Here is a 15,018-nt window from a genome sequence, read left to right as displayed (position 1 = left end):
CATTTTTTTGTAGGGTATAAGGAGTTTTCTTAAGTCTCTCAATACCTCGTTCTTTACAAAACTATCCACTATTGTCAGTTCTCACACACTTAATCTTCTTACTAGTCTAATTCTCTACAAGTGCTTTAAATTCCTTTAACTAACTAAAGACTTGTGTCTTACCTTTTAGAAATTAAATCCATGTCCTTCTACTATAATCATCTATGAAAGATACAAAAACTATACACTTGGAGATTGAAGGAACTTTTATAGGACCAAATACATCAGAATGAATAAGATCCAAAGCATCAAAAGATTTGTGAGAACTAGAGTAAAATTGATTACAATTTTGTTTATTGTAGACACAATGTTCACACAAGTTGAACTCAAGATTACAATCATTTAAACCATCAATGATGTTCTTGTTCTTCAAGGTTCTAAGACCCTTCTTACCAATGTGACCAAATTTCATATGGCACACAATTGTCTTTTTTGCAGGAAGCTTTCCTTCCAATGTGTTTGCACCCTTAGGTATGCATACTACACTACCATCAAAACTAATAACCATAGTCTTCTTTATTTCTTGTTTAGATGGTTGGGATGAAGTGATAGCTGCTCTCTTCTTTGAAATAGAAGAACTATTGCACTGAGAAATGCATGTATCAAGCTGAAACAAAGTACCTCTCCTAGTACCCTTAGCGAGCACCATACCTCCTCTCATCATCTTGAATCCATCTTAAGAAGAAAAAACTTGCACACCTACATCATTCAACACACTTATAGATAATAGGTTTCATGCCAAACTAGGGATGTGCATTACCCCATCGATCCCCTTTACTCATCCATCAAGGAATCTGATAGTGACCTGTCCTCATCCAACTATCTCTAGGTGAGAATCATCACACAAGTACACCTTTCCACCATCAAAAACTTCATACTTTGAGAAACAACTTCAATGAGAGGTCATGTGGAAAGAAGCATCTAAGTCTAAAAACTACACATCATTAGATGCATGCACTGACAAGGGTGCAATGAAAGCATCACCATCTTCTTGAGTTTTTCTTGAACCTGAATTTGATGCCTTCTTCTTCTTTGTCTCTTTACAGTCTTAACAAAAGAGCATATTCTTATCACAATTCTATCATTTTACCTTGGAATTTCTAGGAGCCTGTGATTTTCCATGGTATTTGGATCTACCCTTTCCAGACTTGTTATCATTTTTCTTTGCTCTTTCATTCAATCTATCATGAGCAACAATAGCTTCCTTAGCTAAATCTAAAGACTTTCTCTACGTCTCCTTAGATAACAATGAAGACATCACATCATCCATTCTGAAAGTGACTAAAGTACTTGCAAGAACCATCAGAAGATGGTCCCATGAATCTAGTAAGAAACATAACAGGGTCATACATTGATCCTCCTCTATCTTGACACCAAAAGATTTCAACTATGCAATCAACAAATTAAAAGCATTTAGATGATCTATAATAGATATTCCTTCCTCCATTCTTAGAGAATACAATTTCTTCCTCATGAATTACTTGTTCACCAAAAATTTTTCCTGATACAAAAACCCAAGCCATGTCGACAAACTATTTGTAGTCCTCTCATCAAGGACATTCAGGAGAACTAAATCAGCTAGACATATTCTAATGAGACCCTTAGATTTTGGATCCTTCAGATTCCAATCTACTTAAGATATTGTTGCAGGTCTCACATTAGGTGTAGTCACCTCCCATAGATCATGATCTTCAAGCAAGTCTTCCATCTTGAGTTTCCACAACTCAAAATTATGACCATTAAATTCCTCCACCTCTATTTTTCCATATGATGAACTAGCCATCTTAGTTTGCAAATAATATTTAGAATGCTCTGTAAAAAACTCCCACTCAACTTGAGATTAGCTCAAAAAGCCCTATCCAACAACTAGGATCAAAAGTTGATCAAGTGCTGAAACCACTTGTAAGGAAACTCGGGTGTGGAAATAAATTCCTACACTAATCTCTTCAAGAAGCTATTGTACAAATTCCTATTAAATCCTTACAATTTTAGATTTTATATTATGTAAATAATAATATTGTAGTCAACCATGAATCCAAAATTAGCTAGAGAAATAATAACACATAAACACAAAGATAAGCCATGTTGGACATAACTGATTAATTATATGTTGTCTTTGATACTACACAAATGTCATATCAGTTGACAGTCTATGCATGTTGAGTTCACTTGGTCAGTGAAGATAGTTTTCCTAGTCTACTGAGCATTCTTGAGTATGTACAGAAGATAGTATCTATTGAGCTCACTCGGGTGTTAAAGGAAGTTATGTAGAGAAGAGTGTTAATTGAGCTTACTTGGTTAACAAAGGTAAAGTTGAAAAAAGTTATTATTAACCAAGTTCACTAGGTTATCAAAGGAATTTTGTAAGTTCACAGCATTAACTGAGCTTCTATTGGTTAGCATAGGAAATTGTTTTAGAATCAATTTCTACTGAGTTGAGTCGGCTATCAAAGTATTTTCTTATTTTGGCATGTAAATCTTAATTATTTTACCTATTGATTCTAGCCGACTATGGTAATGAATATTGGTTATTCTAGTTTGTATTTGAGCTGACTTGACAATCTAGAAGGTATAAGTAAAAGGTCAAATTGTGATTTCAAAGAGTGTGATATGCAAGTTGAATGAGTTGAAAGAGATAAAGAGAATGAAAGTGAACTTGAAGGATAAGAAGATATCCTTGAGGAACCTAAAAGTGTTGTTTGATCAGGAGGGATCAAGTATAAAGCCAAAACAAAGATCAATAATCAGCAATTTAGTTGCATCACAATTAGCTCATTTCATTGTTACTCTCTAATCATTGTAACAGTGATTTAACATCTCTTTTTAGAGTTGGTTTAATAGCCATTTGTAAATCCTCTAATGAGGTGACAATTCCTTTGAATTGTTTGAAGACCTCTTGCAAGGCCACTCCTAGTAGGGTGATTAAATCCTTTAGGAAGGTTAGACCTAATAGTGTATTTTGTAACCTTTAACAGGGTTGGCTCCTAATAGGGCTCACTTTAGAAGAGTGAAAAACAATAACTAGTTGCATTTGATGGTTTTTCCCAAATTGGGTTTCCACATTAAATTCTAGTGTCATATGTCTTCATGTTATTTTTTTCATGCTTGCAAATAAATTACTGATGATATCTTAAAGATTTGCTAAGTAATTCACATTCTACATTTATCGAGTTACAATAATTTCTGAATGATTACCAAGTATCAGCAGTAATCAGTTTTATTAGTCTAACTTTTATTTGACATCTAAGGGATCTAGGATTTATTTTAGTATTAACTGATTCGCCCCTCCCCTCTCAGTTATTCCTCTTATATTTCCAACAATTGGTATCAAATCTTTTAGTGCTAGTAGAGAATGTTTCAAGGACCTAAGTTAAAGATCGGGATGTCATACAAGAGAGAGATTCCAAAGTTGAATAGAGACAACCTTGTAGCATGGAAAGGACTTATAATGCTTCATCTAGCTACCATTAGTGATTCAAGTTGTAAATATCTTGATGAAGAGTATAAAACTCCCACTGGAACATTGTCAGTTGAAGATATTGTTGAGAAGAAGAACCATAACATCATGATGATTGATATTGCATCTACTCTTAGTTATGTTGACTTTAATGAGTTCAAAGATTGTAAAACTTCTTTTGATATGTGGAACAAACTAAAGAAAATCTATGGAGGATATGGATAATGTAAGAGGAGCCAAAGAAGAAAGCATTAGAGGACATTTTGATCAAATGATAAAGAGAGAAGATGAAAATGTTGCAAAATATGTGAAAAGAATTAAGGCCAATGTTAGTGAAATTAGAGTATCTGGAGGAGAAATTGAAGAAGAAATTTTTGTAAGAAAAATACTCAGAACTTTGCTCCCCATCTATGCAATTAGAGTATTTTCTATACAAGAAAAGAGATGTGATCTAAATTAAAAGATAGGCTTCGATGCCCTAGTAGTAAAATTGAAAACTTTTGAACTAGACAACTTTGACAACTATACTCCTACTTCCAAGAATATTGAGTCTACATTTTAAGGTAAACTCTCACTCAATGAAAAAAGAAGAAAATAAAAGATAATCAATCAGAAAGTGAGGAAGAAACTGAAGAAAGTTCTGATAGTGATCTTGAAATTGTTGAAGCCCTACTTGCCAAGAAACATTCTAGGAGTAGAGGAAAGTACAAAGGTAAAATTCCTTTAATTTCTTTTTCTTGTGAAGAAATTGGTCATAATGCTACTAGATGTCCAAACAAAGAAGTCAAGGAAGAAACAAAAAAACACAAGTACAAAGGCAAGAATGAATTCAAAGGTCACAAATCCTACAAAGAAAAAGGCAAGAGAACTTAGTTTATGGCTAAAGATTTTGATAAAAGTGAAGATGAAATAGTGCATATTGCTCTAAAAGATGAATCTGATGATGAAGTAGATAAGATGACACTTGTCTCTAATGTTACTAAAAATGACACATGGATCATAGATAGTGGATGTTCACACCATATGACTAGAGATAAAACTAAGTTTGAACATTTTGAACACTATGATGGAGGTAGTGTAATGTTAATAAACCTTGTTGCATAAAAGGAAAAGGCCATAGCTCATTAACCAATGAACTTCTATGTGAAAATGCATGTTGGGTTGAAGGAAAAAAACATAATTTACTAAGTGCGGCACAAGTGAACAACATTGGATTCAAGTTAGAATTCATGAATGGAAAGGAAAGACTACTAGACAACCAAGGAAATTTGATTGGATTAGGCAGGCAAAAAGGTAACCTATTTTATCTTGATCTTGGTGATTTCTCATGTTATATTACTCAAATAGAATCAAGTTGGTTATGGCACATAAGACTATGTCATGTACACTTTGATAATATGGTCAAGATAAGAAAGGTTAGAAGAGTAAGAGGTATCTCTAGTTTGAAGAAACCTAATGTTGCATTATGCAAAAATTGTCAAAATGGTAAAATGGGAAAGACTAGTTTTAAGAGAAAAAAATATCAATTAGAAGATGTCTTGGAAATTGTGCATAGTAATTTATATGGACCCATTAGAATATAAATTTATAGTGGAGAAAAATATTTCATTCCTTTTGTTGATGATTATTCTAAAATGATGATTGTTATGTATCTCAAAGAAAAATTAGAATCTTTTGAAAAATTCAAATGATATCTAAATAGAGTAGAAAAAGAAACTAGAAAAAGATTGAAATGCTTAAGATCAGATAGAGGTGGTGAATTCATCTCAAATGAATTCCACAATTTCTACATTGAAAGAGGAATCAAAAGACAAGTATTAGCCTCTGGTACTCCTAAGCAGAATGGAATAGCTAAAAGAAGAAACATATCCATCATGGATTGTGCAAGGACACTAATGATTGAGACGAATGTTGCTATCAAATATTCAAAAGAAGCTATTAGCACTATAGTTCATACTTTGAACAAAGTTCAAGACTCAAAGAAAACTACCTATGAATTATGGTATGGCTACAAACCTAATATAAAATACTTGAAAGTATTTGGTAGCAAATGTTATACCTTGAAAGAATCTAGAAAAGGAAAATTTGATGTAAAAGGTGATGAAGGTATATTTCTAAGATATTCCTGTAGAAGTAAATCATATAAATGTTTAAATTTTTCCACTCACAAAATTATAGAAAGTGCACATGTGAGAATTGATGAGTTTACAGAAAAGAGTGAAGAAGAAAGAAAAAAGGAGCCAGAAGATTACAAAAGATTTGTCTACTATGAACTTGATACATTGCCAAACACATTTGACAAAAATGAGACTTCATCTCCCAAGCTCTACATGTCTCCAATAGTTACCAAGTTGTAAGAAGTGCAAACTAAGTCACAGGGACCTGAGTCACATTTAGAGGCTACTAAGTTAGTGCATACCGATTTTGAAGAATCTGAGCCATAGATAGAAGGACTTGAGTTTGAAGTTGAGATTCAAAATGAAGATAGTACAACTCACTCAAAAGTCAAAAAACTTGTATTGGTTAAATATGTCAGAAGGAATCATGCACCTAATCATATCATTGGAGACAAATCAATTGGAAGAATGTCAAGAAGCAAATTGAAAGGTACATGTCTACTTACTGAATTTGAACCTAGAAGTGTTAAAGATGCACTAGAAAATGAAAGTTGGATTGAGGCTATGAATGAAGAAATAGAATAGATAGAAAAGAATAAATCTTGGACTCTTTTTCCTAGGCCCAAAGATAAAAAAGTGATTGGTACAAAATGGGCATTTGAGAATAAGAAAAATAATGATGGAAAAGTGTCAAGAAAAAAAGAAAGATTGGTATGTAAAGGCTATTCTCAAGAAGAAGTTATTGATTACGGTGAAACTTTTGACCCTATTGCAAGACTAGAAGGTGTTAGGACTTTACTAGCTTATGCATCTCATAAAGGATTCAAATTATATCAAATGGATGTTAAATTTGCATTCTTGAATGTAATTCTTGATGAGGAAGTCTAAATTGAATAGCCAGAAGGTTTTGTTGATCCTAAGAAAAGGGACATGGCCTACAAATTACATAAAGCCCTATATGATCTAAAACAAGCTCCTAGAGCATGATATGAAAGATTACATAGCTATTTGATACAAATTGATTTTCATAGAACAAATAATAATAGTAGCTTGTATATCAATGAAGGACTAGATAAGAAGATTGTGTTGGTAGGTATATTTGTCGATGACACTCTATTTATAGGAAATGATGACTTATGCAAAGCATTCTCTGAACAAATGAATAAAGAATTTGAGACATCTATGTTTTGTGAAATAAAATTCTTTGTTGGATTGTAGATGCAATAGAACAAGAATGGTATATATATCACTCAATCTAAGTATATCAAAGAGATACTCAAGAAGTTTGGAATGGAGGATTCAAAACCAATTGGAACCTCCATGTATACTAGACTTAAGATTACAAATGATGATGACTCTAAAGAAGTGTTAGGATAAACCACAGACAGAAATAAAAACTACATGCAAATATAACCAATAACAAAAAATAATAGAACACACATAACTGAACACAAGGCACCAAGATTTAACGTGGTTCACCCAATCCCTAGGCTACGTCCACCAAACAGCAAGTCTGATCTTATTACAATCCAGTGATTACAACCTGATTACAATCTGTAATCCCTTACAGCTCAATACCGCCACAAGAACCAATTTTGTATCGCAACATTATGAAAAATACCCAACCCTAAGCCCTTTTATACAAGTATTAAACCACTTTAGGGTTATAACATGTCAGCCATAATATGTTGGCTACCATGTCGGCTATTGCCCAAAAAAATTTATGAAGTATGTACAGTACTTTCCTGATCAGTCACCACAATCTAACAATCTCCCACTTGGGGACTGATTAGGCTCCACACTAAACAACAATCTCCCACTTGGAGACTGATCCTATAGCAATACCACTACCACATGGGGCTCCCACTGGATCAAACCATCCTGGACTCTACTATTCTTTTATTCATGTTCAGTCTAAATGACCAACCAAAGCTGAAGATGAGTTCAGCTTCTCCCTTGTTACAAACTTTGTCAACATATCTGCTGGATTGTCATTGGTATGTATCTTCTTTAGCTTTAACTGTCCATCCTCCAAAACTGACCGAATGAAATGGTACCAAAACTGTATGTGTTTGGTCTTAGAATGTAGAGCTGAATTCTTAGCAAGATGAATGGCACTCTGACTATCTGTGAAAAAATAATTATCCTTCTAAGGATGTCCCAATTCTTCCAAGAAGAACTGAAGCCATATCATCTCCTTGGCTGCCTCTGTAGTAGCAACATACTCTGCCTCTGTAGTGGATAAAGCATTAATCTTCTGTAACCTAGAAACCCAGCTCACGGCTGCCCCACCAACAGTAAAGACATAACCTATAGTACTCCGCCTGGTATCAATATCCCCAGCCAAATCTGAGTCAACATAGCCCTGTAAATCAGTAGTAGAGCCCCCAAAGTGTAAACACTTATTGGATGTTCCTCTCAAATATTTGAGAATCCACTTGAGAACATTCCAATGCTCAAATCCTGGATGACTCATATACTTGCTAACGACTCCCACTGCATGTGCAATATCTGGCCTAGTGCATACCATAGCATACATCAAACTTCCTACAGCTGAAGCATAGGGTACCTTGGACATCTTATCCTCCTCTTCTTGTGTCTTGGGACACATCTCCTTAGTCAATTTAAAATGACTAGGTAAAGGTGTGCTGGCAGCTTTAGCATTCTCCATAGAGAAACGTTGCAACACCTTCTCAACATAATCAGCTTGAGATAGCGTCAATGTTTTGTTCTTCCTATCTCTGCAAATCTTCATACCAAGGATTTGTTTTGCTGCCCCCAAATCTTTCATAGCAAATGCATGTGCTAATTGGCATTTCAGCCCCTTAATATGATCCATGTTAGACCTAGCTACAAGCATATCATCAACATATAAACATAAAATAATGTAGCTATCATCATCCAACCTCTTAAAATAAACACAGTAATCTGAATGACACCTATTATATCCATGCTCATGCATAAAACTATCAAATTTCAGATACCATTGCTGAGGTGCTTGCTTCAAGCCATATAAACTTTTCTTCAATTTGCAGACTAAGTTCTCCTTACCTTTGACCTCGAAACCCTGTGGCTGAGCCATATATATTTCTTCATCCAAATCACCATGAAGAAAGGCTGTTTTAACATCCATCTACTCTAAATGCAAATCTTCAATAGCCACAAGACTTAAAACAGTACGAATAGAACTCATTTTAACAATAGGAGAAAATATCTCATCAAAATCAATTCCCTTTTTCTGTGCAAATCCTTTTACAACTAACCAGGCCTTAAATCTTTTCTTACCTCCTTCCTCTTCTTTCAACCTATAAACCCATTTATTCTATAAAGCCTTTTTACTTGTAGGCAACTTGCACAAATCCCATGTCTTATTTTTCAGCAAAGAGTCCATTTCATCTTTCATTGCAAACTCCCACTGAATCTTAGTATCCACCTGCACAGCTTCATCATAACTTTCAGGTTCACCAGCATCAGTAAGTAAAATAGAATACAAAGAGGGAGAAAACTTTTGTGGAGATCTAATTTTCCTTGTTGACCGTCTAACATTCACTGGTGTGTGTGGTATTTGTTGTTGCAGTTGTTGCACATCATGAGGAATGACTGGAAAATCAACTTTTGGAGTATGATCTAGCACTACATAATCATCTTCTTTTTTCTCATGTTGCTGCAATAGATCTTTGTACAACACTTTCTCATTGAATATGACATCTCGACTTCTAGTAATTTTAAAATTTTCAAAATCTCAAAGCCTATAACCAAATTCATTAATGCCATATCAAAAAAAGACACATTTCTTTGATTTAGCTTCTAGCTTGGTTCTATTTTTAGAGTCTATATGAGCAAAAGCTTCACAACTAAAGGTCTTTAGAAAAGAATAACTCACCTTCTTACCAGTCCATGCTTCCTCTGGAATGCCACAACTCGAAGGAGTAAAGGGACCTCTATTAATCAAATATACTAAAGTATTGATAGCCTCTGCCCACATGTGTAAGGGCAACCCAGCATGCAACCTCATGCTCCTTGCGTGCTCCATTATAATCTTGTTCATGCCTTCAGCCACTCCATTTTCCTATGGAGTCCTTGGAACAATTTTTTGTCTACGAATACCATTAGTGGAGCAATAATCTTCAAATTCATGACTACAATACTAACCACCATTATCAGATCTGAGACATTTTAATTTCTTACTAGTCTCATTTTCAACCAAGCATTTCCATTTCTTAAAAGTTTGAAATACATTAGATTTCTTTCTAAGGAAATAAACCCATACTTTTCTAATTACGTCATCAATAAATGTAACATAATAATGACAGCCACCAAGGGAAGATACCTGGGCCGGTCCCCATACATCTGTATGCACAAGCTCTAATTTTTCCTTTTTGTTTTCCTTCCCTGTCTTTACAAAACTCACTCTCTTTTTTTTTCCATACACACAACTTTCACAAAAATCCATATTCACACATTTTAGACCTAGTAAAACTTTCCTTGAATGAAGTACTTTCATACCTTTCTCACTCATGTGTCCAAGTCTATTGTGCCACAACGTTGTATCAGAATCTACAGCAGCTAATTGTTCTCCCTGCTCAACTGTAGTAATTGTTCCTGAATATTCATTTTTCTCTAAAATAATCAAAGTAGAAGGAACAATATGACCTGTACAAAGATATAAGGTGCCCACTTTCACACCTTTTGCTACTACAAGGGAACCTTTCGAAACCTTCCAATTTTGATCATTAAAAGTAACTACACAGCCCTCATCACCGAGTTGCCCTGCTGAAATTAAATTTTTACTTAATTTTGGAACATGTCTTACCTCATGTAGTAGCCAATGATTCTCATTCTGCAACTTAATCTTAATTTTTCCCTTTCCAACAATCTGATAGGGTTCATTATCCCCCAAATAAACAAGCCCAAAATCCCCTTGGACATAATCAATGAAATAACCTTTATGAGGTGTAGCATGAAATGAAGCACCAGAATCTAAAACCCATGAATCATCAACACTCTCTAAAGACAGAAGCAAAGCATCCTTTTCGGATTTGTTACTTACCACATTTGCCTCCTTGCCTCCATCTGATTTATCTCCTTCATTTTTCTTTCAATTCCAACAATCTTTCTTTTTGTGCCCTAGTTTCCCACAGTACCAACAATCATTTGGTCCTCTTGATTGAGACCTCCTCCATTTTGACTTTCCTCTTGATTTCCCATGATTTCCAGAGTTACTTCCTCTTTCAGTCGTTCTGCCCCTGCTTTGTGCATTTAAAGCACTCCCTGATGTAGATCCACTTGAGGATTTTCTACGAGTTTCCTCACTTAAAATAACACCGATCACATCATCATATTTTAGGGTACTAGATCCAGGAACAGAATTACTCACCACCATTACCAAGCCATTCTAGCTTTCAGGCAAAGAACACAAAATCAAGAGAGCCCTAATTTCTTCATCAAAATTGATACCCACAAAAGATAATTGACTAGTAATAGTATTAAACTCATTTAAATGATTTGCAATAGATCCACCTTCTGCCATTTTCATATTAAACAAACGCTTCATGAGAAATACCTTATTTGAAGCAGAGGGCTTTTAATACAGTGTCGCTAGGGTTTTCATCAAATCTTCTATTGTCTTTGCTTTTGTAATATTAAATGCCACCGATGGTGCCAAGCATAACCGAATGCTTTCAAGTGTCTTTCTGTCCAAAACATCTCATTCAGCCTCTGACATAGTTCCTTGATTCTTGGCTTTTCCTTCCAACGGCTTCCATAAATCCTTCTGATATAAATAGTCTTCCATTTGCATCTTCTATAACTAGAAGTTCTACCCATTAAACCTGTCAACCCTCAACTTACCCTCATCTACCATCGCTCCCACTCAACTGTGAGACTCCCACTTAACTGTGAGACTTTCCTGCAGAGGATAACTGAAAACAACCTCGCTCTGATACCACTTGTAAGGAAACTTGGCAATAAAGAATATAACCATTTTCACATAACCCATAATAAATCTAAAATAAACACGGAATTAAAATCCACATGCAAGAGAATAGACAACATACCCACAAAATTGTGACATAAGACATACCCTGAGAAACCCTCATTGAGGGAAAACCCCAGCCTCCAAAAGCATCCATCATCATGTATTATTCAGCAAAAAATACCATTTCCATACATCCATGGAAGCCTTCATGGCCATAGCCACAACTGAGAAAACTATGTGGACAAGCATGAATCCACACATCCCATGCCATGCTTTCAACCTTCACAAATGCTCCCTAGGCTAACCTTTCAAGCCTTGTCCCGCTCAACTCTTGCCTTTTTTCTTCTCCTTGTCACTCTCTCTCTCTCACAACAACTACCCTTGTGGCTACTTATATAGTAGCAAGTCCCACAAAACCACTAAGTGGTATTACATAAATTATGTGCTAAAACCATGTGCCATCTAACCCACTGACCCCACGTTTAATATTGGGCATTTAATTCTTTTCCCCAATATTAAATAATTACATATAATATTATCACAATGTTACAATACAACTCATCAAGAATATTTTATGGAAATCTTTACATGTTGCATGTCCATCTAACCACAACATTACATAATAAAATAAAATAATAAAATAAGAATATTATGCAATGTGTGCAACACCCATTATCTCAACAATCTCCCACTTGTTGTATACATTGCATAGGGTCAATCCGTAGCCACATAAATGAACAAGGGAAATATCCCTCCTAGCACATCCACCATCATGGATCAAAATACACCAAGTGTTTCATCCCAGTACCCGCAACAAAATCAAAGTATCTAGCATCTCAAACATGAATGATCTCACCTCCTATTATGCCACTCCCACTAGACATACATAGAAGTCATCCAAAGAGAAAACCACCCAACTTGTCGCATTAGAAGATCATAAAATCCTGTACCAACTGAAATTCCAAGCACAAATAACCTGATCCAAAGGTAATCACATGTATCCATAGTTGTCAAAATATCCATAGCTAAAATAGCACCCACAACAAAGTGCCAAACCCATCCAACTATTCATACCTCAAAGGTATAACAAGTGAATCTCATATCACTGACATATCCAATCTGCAACCTGCAATCACAAGCCTCAAGAGCAATACCTACCACATATATACCAAGAAGCTCCCACTGCAAAAGATAATGTCAAATCTATAACCAATCCACTCAACACATCTCAAAGAAGTGAATCCATGTAGTATCAAGGACATCCACAATACATAAACTAATATCCTGCAAGAACAACTCTCATAAAAAATCTCCAATAGTCTCCCAAATTCTCCACAACCAACAAAGGAAAGAGAAAGAAATAACCATGTCATCTCTCACATGACATACATGAGCACAAACCAGTGATCATAATCTCCAACCAATCTCAAATCCAATGTAGGAAAAACTGGACATCCAAGAAGATAACCATGACCAGAGAAACCATGCAAATCATAACCTATATCATGTCCTTCTACACACACCTCTAGATGTAAACTGTGCAAGTATGATCTTCTCCATAAAACCTCAACAAGAAGCCTCAACAACACCCAAACCATATCATATAACTAATCATGGATGTAAGCCTCTCACAAGAAGATAAAACTCAATAAAACCATTCCTAAACCAAGGAATAACCATTCCTAATCCAAAGAAAATGCCCAATATAAAACCATCTTAAAAACTCAACCAGCATAACAACATATGCACATGGCGATAACCAATGCTAAACCATCTCTCAAATGAACCCTCCAGAACTAACTCATCTACCATAGCTCAAGATCCATATCCATGAAAGACAAGCATAAATATAATGAAACTAAGAGAAACAATGGGCTATACCTCTCAAGTAGCAAATGACCGAGTAGACCAAGAGTGGGGAATGACAATGCTCATCAAGATACCAAAGTCACCAACCAAGACTCGTCTAAGAACAATCTCCTCTCAAGTCCATATCAGGTGACTGCCCCTCGGACTTCCTACTGAAACCATCAATTGTTCCAACAAATACCTCTCTAATCCAAGGGAAATCAGCGTCACCACCGTCTCTAAGTATCCATGAGCACCTGTAACCAATCAATCCATGCCAACTCCAAATGCAACATAGCAATAACATGAAGTATCCAGCTTATGATTAGTGTACTCAATACCCAAAAACTAAACCAAGATCAATGTCAAAGTTCAAACCATGGCCTCAGGAACATAAACATGACAACATGATCTAACCATCTCAACCAAAGAGATAACATGCTCCAGATGAACACACCATAACATGTCACAACTCTAAATGCGTATCAAGTGTATACCATGACATAATAATGAAACCATCCTCACACCAAAGATAACATGCCAAATAAAAATATAAACCACACCTTTGCCAAAAACCTTGTGAGTCCTCAAGATGCAACCATGTCCACACACCATGAAGAAAACAATCTCCACATACCAGGAAGAACCATCCCCACACACCATGAAGATAACCAAGAACTCCATGAGTCCTTAAGATCTAACCATCTTCATACACCATGAAGATAACAAGTGCACCATGCAAATGTCAAAGACGCTTCTACAGCAACAGGATCTAAGACAAACCTCCAACATCTGCAAACACTCAATAAATATATCAATGCCAAAACACTCCCACTCAACCGTGGTACCAAGTCACCTATGGCATTATAAAATCTATCTCCTATATGAAGATCCAAATTAAACTAAGAATTAATCCTACATTGTCACCCCATCACTGTCACAAGCTCCCACTAAACCATGTATCCAAGCTATCCATGACATCATGATGAAAACCCATCCTCTAACCATGAGAATGAACTAAGGCATCAAACCATCAAAAAATTCAAAGTGCACATCATGAGCTCCTCAAAAGAAACCAAATAACCATGATCCTCTACCAAGAAGATATACCACCATAACTGAATCAGAAATCCAAGCTAATGAACATCAAGGATGTACCTATATAACCAATCATGTCATGCCAAAATCCATGGCACCATGATCACATCCATGAACCGAGCATCTGGTTCTCAATATGTCCAACCTGTCAGTATAAAATAGTCAACTACAATCCTTCACCATGACTGTACCTGGTAACAACATCTCATCCCTTCTACATGAAAATAAAATCATGTGACTTAGGGCATAGACAACTCAAATCGAGGCCACCATTCTGAATATGCATCAATAATGAAAGATCAATGGGAAAAGACAACCCATAACCAAGCTATAAATGCAACCTATAAGTATAGACCATTTACAACACTACACAACTTGTAGATCCAACAAGTCATCATGCATATCCAAACCAAACACTGATAATCATAACATCATGAGACCAATCTGAAATATAAACTGAGTATACAATGACATCAAATCTT

Source organism: Cupressus sempervirens, chromosome 4 (assembly GCF_028749045.1).
Source record: "Cupressus sempervirens isolate cs-2001-9-10 chromosome 4, ASM2874904v1, whole genome shotgun sequence".
Classification (NCBI taxonomy): Eukaryota; Viridiplantae; Streptophyta; class Pinopsida; order Cupressales; family Cupressaceae; genus Cupressus; species Cupressus sempervirens.
The sequence above is the reverse complement of the archived record's forward strand: the minus strand, read 5'-3'. Positions refer to the sequence as shown.